This window comes from Acinonyx jubatus, chromosome B1 (assembly GCF_027475565.1).
Source record: "Acinonyx jubatus isolate Ajub_Pintada_27869175 chromosome B1, VMU_Ajub_asm_v1.0, whole genome shotgun sequence".
Taxonomy (NCBI): domain Eukaryota; kingdom Metazoa; phylum Chordata; class Mammalia; order Carnivora; family Felidae; genus Acinonyx; species Acinonyx jubatus.
The window spans coordinates 181,484,769-181,493,568 of NC_069382.1; the positions used below are offsets into that span (position 1 = coordinate 181,484,769).

General features: G+C 42.5%; 1 long non-coding RNA gene across 1 annotated transcript in view; it reads left to right on the forward strand.

The window, feature by feature from the left end:
• Nucleotides 1–4,986, forward strand: part of LOC113596210 (uncharacterized) — a 41,133-nt gene extending 36,147 nt beyond the window's left edge. The window contains exon 6 of the long non-coding RNA XR_008296381.1: nucleotides 3,984–4,986. This is a non-coding gene — a long non-coding RNA (uncharacterized LOC113596210). The remainder of the gene's footprint in view (nucleotides 1–3,983) is intronic.
• Nucleotides 4,987–8,800: the final 3,814 nt, after the last annotated feature.

The following is an 8,800-nucleotide window of genomic DNA, read 5'->3' on the forward strand; positions in this document are numbered from 1 at the left end:
TAAGACTGACTCCTACATACTCACTTAGACTTTCTCCTCCTCTCCACCTTTACTGCTGCTGCTAGGTTTTCTGAAAGTCCGGATCGGTGGCAGCAACGGCCCCTTTACCTGTTTCCCTGGCTATCCGATGTGACTCAGCGTCCACATACAAGCCGATGAACGTTTCCGAAAAGCAATCTGATAGGGGAACACTCAAGAAAGGGTGCAAACCCAATGCAAAACCCTTTAATGGTGCTCTATTGTTTAAAGGGTGAAGTTCGAACCCCTCACCAAGGCTTTTCACTTTTGCAGCTCTGTTTGCACAGCCAGTCTTTCCGTAAAAGAGATCCCCAATCCAGACGTGCTGACCCTCTGGCAGTTTTCCAAAATTCTCCGCTTTTACTCTTGCTCCCTTACGCCACATGTCTTGGCCCCCAGTTCAGCTAACCAAGCTTTCAAGCCTCAGCCCAGGTGTCATGTCCTCCTCCTCCTCCTGCCTGCTGGGGGAGGGGTGCCCCTATTTGTGCTCCTGTACCTTTCCACTCATCACACGCATCTCTCAGTCGACTTTGGTTTTTTTGACTAAACCACAAGAACTACATGTGATTGATCTTTGACTGCTCAGCACCCTGCTAGGTGCACAGTAAATGCTTGCTGAATGTATCTGAATGAGGCCTTAGGCAAGGTCATAATAACCAAGACAACAGTGGCTTATTCAGGGACGCCGTAATGCGTGTTTGTCTATATGAAGTCCCTGCTTTGTTTCTAACACCGTACTTGGAAAAGTTGTCGTGGGCAACTGAATGGCCTCATGGTTCCTGAATGATGTACGGGAGTGATAAGATCTTAGAAGAGACAGATTTGGTGTCTTTGGGGAAATCAAAACACAAGCCTCCAATATAATTCTGTCTTACAATGATGTGAACACACACGTTCACAGTGATATGTGCATAGAAGACCCACAGTTTAGTAGGTTGGACATTTTAGCTAAGTGGTTGAATTTGAAACTTCATGATTGTATTAAACGATCTGCCTTCCTTTTGGCTCTATTTTATTTTATTCGTTTTGACTCCATTTTATTTATCCGGACTGTATACTGCTTTTTTAGGGCTACCATAACAAATCACTACAAACCTGGTGGCTGGAAACTACAGATATTTATTCTTGCACAGTTTTGGAAGCCAGAAGTCCAAAACCAATGTGTTGGCAAGCTGTGCTCCCCCTGAGGGCCCGGGCGAGAGTCCTCCCCTGCCTCTTCCAGCCCCTGGTGGGTCCAGGTGTTCCGTGACTTGTGCCTGCATCGCTTGAAGCTGAACCTCCACCTTCACATAGCTTTCTCCATTTCTCCTTGTGTCTCTCCTTTTCTGCCTCTTCTAAGGACAATTGTCCTTAATCCATAATGGTCTTGTCTTGTTATACTTAACAGGATTCAATCTTGTAAAGATTCTTTTTCTGAGTAAGGTCATAGTCACAAGTTCCGGAGATTAGGGTATGGATATATCTTTTTTGAGGAGGTAAAATTCAATCCACTTACTAGACTGTAAGGAGTAATTTTTGATACATTTATCAAAGCCATTGAGATGAAATTCTAGATAACATGATTATTTTGCCTTAATTATAAATAACTATTTTGAAATGCTTGAGGGGGTGTCTTATTTCTTCAAGTTGGAAGGAGCTGTAATTGAGTGAGCCCTCCGTATTCACATCAAATGGGAATGCCACCTACTCTTTGCGAAGATTCACAGCTGGCAGAACTCAGCTCCAATAATGCAGAGGAACATGTGGAGGCACAGATAATAAGCCTAATTATGTGGCCTGTTAGCACATTGGAAAACGTACAATAGTGATTCCAATACGTTGGGTATATTATGCTGAGTCCAGTAAGGACACTTGTCAAATTTAGGGTTTGTTTCCTTGGGTTTTGAAGCTGTGAGCTTGAAGAGATAGGGTAGAAGCCGCTTTTTTCCCCGTAGAGTTGATGTTATTGCATGTTCGTTAAGAGAGAGGCAAGGAGAGGCAGATGAACTTTCATGGAATCCTTGAACATTAATCCTAGAGTTTACAATAAAAAGGATGGAGGGGGGCCCTGGGTGGCTCAGTTGGTTAAGCTTCTGACTTAAGGTCAGGTCATGATCTCATGGTTTGTGGGTTTGAGCCCTGCGTCGGACTCTGTTGACAGCTTGGAGCTTGGAGCCTGCTTCAGATTCTGTGTCTCCCTCTCTCTCTGCCTCTCCTCTGCTCATGCTCTGTCTCTCTCTCAAAAATAAGTGAACATTAAAACATTTTTTTAAAAAGGATGTAAAAGTATTGCATTTATAGTACTATGGTGCCACAAAATCAATCCATTCATTCAGTCTGGGAGATGGCAAGCTATGGCTGCAGGCCAAATCTAGCCCACTGCCTGCTTTTGTAAATAGAGTTTTATTGGAACATAGCCACGCCCATTCATTTATATAGTATTTGTGGCTACTTCTGCACTACTCTACAGAGTCGAATAGTTGGGGCAGAGATGTCATGGCCCTCAAAGTCAAAAATATTTGCTATCTGGCCCTTTATGGAAAAAGTTTGCCAACCCCTGATTCCACTCAATCAATAATACTCAACACTTTGGAAAATACATTACGGATTAGATGCTGTTTTATCTCATGTAATTTTATGTCACTCTCAAAGCTATTCTATGAACTGTTTACTATTATTGGCATTTTATAGCTGATGAAACTGAGGTGTAGGGGACCCAGAACCTGCTCCAGATCACTAAGCTGCTAAGTGACTAGGTGGGGCTTGAACTGACACCTGTTTGATCCTAAACTCAAGTTTTCATTTATCAAACTAAATGCAAACTTTTTGGTCTCCTAATTACCTAAATTAGCATGGAGCATTTTACACACCAAGGGCCATAAGAAAAATAGTACATATTGGCATATATTTGTTGTTTCTTTTTGAAAAACAAAAGCGCTTTTTAAGTCTTATTGGAACAATGTTGAAAAATAAGCTTTAGCTTTTTTTATTTAGCTAGCATTTCGTTATTTAAACGGAATTATATGCAAAGAGGCAATGAAGTTGCCTGTAAAGTGTACCCTTTTCTCTTGGTTATAAACATGATTAAAGGGAGGTCTCATTCAAAAGCTACACTTGGAATGGAACCTTGGCCAACAGACTTCATATAATATTGTGGTTCTATTGGCAAGACTATCTTTGCAGTGGGGAAGAATGTCACAGACCATGTTATCTGATGACCACTTCTAAGCTCTTCCTACCTGACTTTCCTCACTCTGATTCCATGTTCAACAATCGACCTAATGGTTCCTCAGGGCTGGTACAGTGGTGCACTGTGTGTGTGAGGGACATCACCATCCACATGAATGGCAGCCTCTAGGGTTCTGCAGGAGATAGCCTAGGAAGCTGTGTTTAGGTAGCTCTGGAAAGAATTGGCAAGTCGCTGGTGGCTGTAGTTTTAATGAAAGTGATGTCACTCGTTGTAAAATTAATCGGCATCCAGTTGGTATGCCTTGCTATCTCAGAATGTCAATTAATGTGAGTGTACTACTAAGACTAGTCCATTTTTTATGTGCTGGCACCATCAGAACTCACAGGAGTTTTGGATTTGGCAGACCAAGAACCACTCCCTGGGGAGTTGTGACATTACCAATAGATGTCACATTATGAGATCTTTAGGTAAAGGGCCATAAACTTCCTTGGCATTGCCATAGATAGTTAAACCACATGTCTTCTCATTTGTGGAAGATGTCTTGGTGTACCACACAGAAGTGAGGGACTTAATTCCCCAGCTGTTGGGAGGGCTTCTGGCGGCTAGCCCTCAGCTCTCCAAAGGAATTGCATCAGCTGAGAGGGCTGCCTTGTCCCTTTATTCCAGGCTGGGACAGCCTCAAAGGTCAACCTATCTTCAGAATTCCCTGTAGGTTTGGCAGAGGCTCCTACTAAGACTGTGTCAAAACTCAACTTCTCCCTCTGCCCCATCCTGCTTTCTTCCCTTCTTCTCACAGATGCTGATAAACTTCCTGCCTGCTAATCTCCATCTCAGAGTCTGCTTCCTGGGGACCCTAACCAGAGATACCACTCAGACCTCAAATCAGAGATCTCCAACATTAGGGCCTGGCAATCTATGGAAACAACAATGAAGAAATCTCCACTTACTCATCCAACAATTATTTACTAAGGACCAATTATGAGCCAAGTTGCTTCCAGGCATTAGGAATAAAGCTGTGAATAAGGCAAATATTTGCCTTCCTGGAGAGCTTTCTAGTGTGGGGGGCAGACAAAACCAAATAACAATATGTCAGGCAGAGATATATACTTGAAAAAAACAAATCAGGTGAAAAGTTAGAGTTTCGAGATAAGAGGAGCTGCCATTGGGTGGTCAGGGAAGGCATTTCTGAGGCAGTGACGTGGAGCAGAACCCTAAAGGAAGTCAGCAATGCAAAGATTCAGGGGAAAAGCATTCCCAGCAGTCAACTAAAACAAAAAGGTCCAAGGTAGGAAGGAGCATTGGGTTTTTAAGGAACAGTAGGGGGGCCAGAATGGCAGAGTGGAGTGAGCACAGTGGCAGGTGAGATCAGAGGCCCTGAAGCTGCCTTGTATTTTGAGCACAGTGGGAAGCATTCAAGGGCTTTGAGCTAGAAAGCAACAAGACCTGACTTATGTTTAAAGACATCACCCTGACTGCCATGGGGGAAGAGTAGAAGCGGGAGACCAGTGAAGATGCATGGCAAAAGTCTAGGAGGGGGATCATGGTATTTAGAACAGTGTGGATGGGGTAAGAAGTAGCTACATGTGGGGATGTATTTTAAAGTTGGAGTCTCAGGGGGTGCCTTAGTGGCTCAGTCAGTTAAGCATTCGACTTCGGCTCAGGTCATGATCTCATGGTTCATGAGTTCAAGCCCTGCATTGGGCTCTGTGCTGAAAGCTCAGAGTCTGGAGCCTACTTTGTATTCTCTCTCTCTCTCTCTCTCTCTCTCTCTCTCTCTCTCTCTCTCTCCACCACCCCCCCCCCCACTCATGCTGTGTCTCTCAAAAATAAACATTAAAAAAAAATTAAACTTGGAGCCTCAGGACCTGCTGATTGTAATCAACTGGATGTCTGTGTCTCCCCTGCCTCCAAATTCAGATGTCGAAGCCCTAACCCCCAGTGTGATGGTATTAGGAGGTGAAGCCTTTGAGAGGTAATTAGATCAGACCAGGTCATGAGGGTAGAGCCCTCATGATGGGGTTAGTGCCCTTATAAGAAGAGGAAGAACTTCCTCTCACTACCATCTGAGGGCACAGCAAGATGGGAGCCATCTTCATATAAGCCAGGAAGAGGCTCCTTACCCTAACTAACCCTACTGGCACCCAATCTTGGATTTCCATCTCCTAGACTGTGAGAAATAAATTTCTGTTGTTTAAGCCACCCATCCTGCAGTATATCGTTATGGCATCCTGAGGTGACTAAGACACTGATGCATTAGATGAGGGGCTAGGGATGGGGAAAGAATCAAGGTGGCTCATTGGTTTCTTGGCCTGAGCACATGGATCGATGGTGGTGCCGTTTCCTGAGATGGGCATTCTCCCCACTTAAAGACTTCTAGAATTTCTTGTGTGCACAAGTCAGAATGCCTGTATAATGATTTGCATTCAAGAGGGAATCCTCCACCATATGCCTAAGAAGACTTACAATGAAGAAAGTAGAGAAGATAGGATTTCCGTTAATACAACTATGTACTTACTGTTTTATAAGAAATATTCTGGTGGGGAGGGGAGGGGGAGGGAGGTTGCAGTCAGGAGCATTCTGCTTTTATTCTTACTAGGAGAATTCTCATCTCAGTGTAGAACAGATGTAGGGATGATAAATAAGCTTCAAAACCAGAAGAGTGCTGAATGCAGTTAGGTCTCTCTGGTCCATTCTACTGGCATCTATTGATTTAATTACAGTTTTCTTCTTTAACTTGATGTAATAAATTTTACTGATATATTTCATAATGTGAAACCATTCTAGCATGCTGACATAAAATCTACATGGAAGTGGTATACTATCCCTTCAATATACTACTGGGTTTGATTTGCTAATAATTATTCAGCTAATTTGTTTATTAATATTCAATGTTCTTACAAAAATAAGTTAAGGGTATTTTATTTCTATTATCTTGGATTTTTTATTTTATTAATTTTACCTTTTATGTTTACTAATTACCTTATCCTACTTTCTTTATTTTGTTCTCTTTCTAGTTTCTTAAATTGACCACTTATTTCATTTGTTTTCAGACTTTTTCAAATAATGAAAGCATTTAAGTCTATACGTTGCCATTTGAGTATCATGCAACCTGTATGCACAGGCTTAGGTATGAAATCATTTCCTAATTGTTCCATTGTTTAATTTTGCTTTGTTTTTAAAATTCAGTTTTATTTGATTTTTTTTTTTAAGTTTCTTTATTTTTGACAGAGGGAGAGAGAGGGAGAGAGACAAAGCACGAGCAGGGGAGGGGCAGAGAGAGAGGGAGACAGAATCCGAAGCAGACTCCAGGCTCTGAGCTGTCAGCACAGAGCCCGATGCGAAGCTGGAAGTCACGAACCGTGAGATCATAACCTGAGCCGAGGTCTAATGCTCAACTGACTAAGCCACTCAGGTGCCCCTAAAATTCAGTTTTAATATTCCTGATTGCTTAAGGTTTGTTTTTTTTGTTTTGTTTTGTTTTTCTGCGGGGTGGGGGTGGGGGTGGTGGTGCTTGGTCTCTGGAAATAACATATTTCAAAATTTATTGAGGCTGTCTTTCTGATCAACTATATGACCAATCTTTGTAAATATGCCTTAAATATAAGAGTAGAAGGTATGTAGGAAATGAAATTTCAGTTACTCATGGGTTTTCCAAGAAACCTCCCTATTCCCTGAAGGGCATCCATGATGTGTCTGACTCCATTACCTTCCACTGGCGTCTCCATCATCAGCCAGGTCTGTACCACTTCCTTTGTTATGATATCTCACTTGATCTTGCTCCTTCAGTCCATTTTATCCTTATTACATATTTTAGTTTGCCATTTCTTCTACTCTCTTTACTTTTGTAGGCTTGGTCATGCGTCTACCCTCAGAACTGCCACTGCACATGTACAAGCTATCTGTCCTTTCTGAGGGACTCAGTGTGTCCTCGAAGTTGTGACTTTTAGAAGTCTGAGGAAACAAGTCTTACACAGAAGATACAGATAATCTGATAAACAGGCACCAGAAGATGAGTTTATAATTTAAGTCCCCTTGTTATAAAACGAAACCATGTCTTTTCTTCAGAGATGACGGGAGGGAATGAAGTCACGTGGGCTTCTCCAGAAGGCAGACCTGGGTTCATATTGCAGCTCCCACTGACTGGCTGTGCCACTGGGGCAAGTTTCTTTCCCTCCCGGAGCCTCACTTTCTTCACTCACTCACTGCTTCATTTACCGAAGCGCTATTATTTGGGTATCCACTATGTAGTAGTGGCTGGGGAGGCAAGGGTGAGCGAGCACAAACACAGTCCCTTACAGACAACGATGTCTGTTCCATGGGTGTTGGTGTGTGAATTCAATGGGGTCATTCAAATAAAGGGTCGGGCACAGAACATATTGGTACTGTTATTATTAACCTTAAATTAAATGTGATTCAGATGCCCAGTTAGGGCAGCCAGACTAGGAACTTGGTCTTATTTGTTGAAGATCTCCAGCTTTATGAGGAGTACTTGTAGTTCTTATGCTGCACTGTTCCTTCTGGCCTACAGCAATCTCACCACCACCTCATTCAGCTTCGTGAACTCTGTGTGTCTGAGCAAATAATTAGCAAAAAGAAGGAAGGGGCCTGGAGATACCCTCCCCACTCATTCTGGATTCCCCTCGGTTAGCGCATTCCAGGAGAGCTTTCATTCTTCCAAAATTACTGAGTATCTTTCGTACATTGGATGAGATACTAAATGCAGAGTAAACAAAACAAACGGATTGTAGTCTTTGTCCTTGAGAAGCCAAGAATATTCCAAACCCACCTTCTAAAAATGGACCAGACCCCAGAGTATCCAAGAGTATACTAAGAAGAGTGTTCTTCAATTAATGTTCAGGATGGTGTTTGGAAAAACCTGGGTCTCATAATTTTTATAAGTTCAAATGCAGCTCAGTGTCACTTGGGATAGAATTTCCTCGATGTCTTAACCATCTGCTAACCAACTTTCTGCCTCCGTTTGTATTCACTTTTATTTCAGCCGGACATCTCTTAACAGCCTGAGAAGGAAATGTTTCTCAGCTATAAAGAACTTGGAATGTGTTTTTCAAAAGTACATTTTTCAACATTCAAGGAATTTTGAGAAATGTACCATTTGCCTAAGGGCAGGTGATTTAAAAGATCTCTCTTGTGATGGCTTCAAATAAGTTGGTGATTGGAAAGCTGATGCATGAATATAAGGCATTATTATTCCACACTGATGCTTCAGAGGAGGGAACTAGTTAGGGGAATATTTTCCTCCCTAACATTTCATCCCTGCTGAAATAAGTCAAAATACCCAACGTTCTTTGTATTCAGAGGTGACACCGGTACCAGCATGACTCTCAGCTGCTGTCAATTCCGGGCTTCTGGAAGCAATGTCACGGTGCTTTAACTTGCTTTTCAGTTTACTCAGCATGTCTTTGAAGCATCGCCTCTATTCGTCTCTTCCACAGCTCACTGTTCAGCCAAATTGCACTATTTCAGCAGGAACTCAACTAAATACTTAAAAGCTAGTGGGCAAGCCTCCTCCTTGTTGAGGATTTATGCCCGTGTTTTTCAAACGGGGATCCTCAGGCAAACAGCAGCCACATCGCCTGGGGCGCTTGTTACATT